This window comes from Tupaia chinensis, unplaced genomic scaffold, assembly GCF_000334495.1.
Source record: "Tupaia chinensis unplaced genomic scaffold, TupChi_1.0 Scaffold000646_1, whole genome shotgun sequence".
NCBI lineage: Eukaryota > Metazoa > Chordata > Mammalia > Scandentia > Tupaiidae > Tupaia > Tupaia belangeri.
In genome coordinates, this window is record NW_006160167.1 from 2,172,807 (window position 1) to 2,174,031 (window position 1,225).

Consider the following 1,225-nt stretch of genomic DNA (forward strand, 5'->3'; position numbering starts at 1 on the left):
GCGTGCCTCCAGCGTTGCCGGCTGGGTAAGCTCAGCGTCTGGGCCCATCCGTGCTGCGCTGCCGCAGCTGCACCGGGACAGGTCGACCTGTGCTTTCTACCACAGGGGCAGACACATCACAGGAGGGTCGTAGAGTTTGATCACAGCATTATGTCGATCAGCGATCAGCTTCTATAAAAAGTCTTGTTGAATGTTTAAATTAGACGCACTCAAACAAAACTGAGAGTACATAAAAGCGTGTGTGTGTGTGTGTGTGTGTGTGCGCGCGTAGTTGGTGTTAGCTGGGAGTCGCATGCCAGGGATCCAAGGAAGTGAGAAACATGGTGCACTAGGATTGCATCCATACGATTTCTTTGCACAATGACTGAACTTGTGGCACTCCAGACTGAGAATCTGAGCGTCCTCTGCACCCTCTATACCCTTCTTTCTCAGAGCCGACACTCACCTCCAGCAGAAGGGTCCGTCTGGGCAGCGCTGTTCAGACCAGATCCAGGCAGCAAGGCGCCCAGCTTGGAAAGGTCACTGAGTCCACGCCGGGCAAACTTCTTTTTCCGCGCGAAGTCCCGGGAGCCGCGGACATGATCTGGAGGATAGCGAGTAGCGAAAGCGAGAGCAGATCCTCCTTTTCGTCAGTTGTGAACGCTGAACGTGTACGGACTCGGGTGCTCCGGGACCGCGCTCAGCGCTCGCCCAGAAGCCCGCGCTTCCGCCAGCCTCTCGCCGCCGACTCCGGGTGAGGTCGGAGCCCGCAGCCTCGCAGAGCCATCACCCTCCAGCAGCTAGCGCGCGAGCTCCGTCCCCGCCCGCGTCCCTCCCCAGGCTGCCCCCGGCCGCGAGTCCTGGGCTTTAGTAGCGGCCCCGCCTCCCCTTCGGGCGGGCGTCCCGCCGCCGCGCGGGGCGCTCTACGGCCTGGCTCCGCCTCCGCGCCCGGCGCCCGCTAATGGTCCACTCTGTTTACTTGTGTTTGGATAGCAACTGAGTCTTAAAGGCACAGGTTAGCTCGAGGTTTCCCTGTTAGAGACCGATCCGAAGGTGACTCAGTTCAAAACACTCACAAACACAATGCTCACCCTCTTCCTTCTCGACGCTGCTTGTCCTCGCACTGTTAGAAACCCAACTACCGGTTCTCTGCCTCCCAGAGACCCCGCAGGGGATCCCAAGGGGCATTTCGTAGTTCTACTTGGTACGCTCACCCGCTTACAGTTCAACAGTTCACATCGTAACA

The 1,225-nt window shown here is 58.9% G+C and overlaps 1 protein-coding gene across 2 annotated transcripts in view; it reads right to left on the reverse strand.

The window, feature by feature from the left end:
• The window catches only part of OSR2 (odd-skipped related transciption factor 2), a 9,420-nt gene extending 8,614 nt beyond the window's left edge, over positions 1–806 (reverse strand). For both annotated transcript variants that reach the window (XM_006159714.1, XM_006159713.1), the window contains exon 1: positions 446–806. The gene's annotated coding sequence lies outside the window, so the exon portion shown is untranslated. The remainder of the gene's footprint in view (positions 1–445) is intronic.
• Positions 807–1,225: the final 419 nt, after the last annotated feature.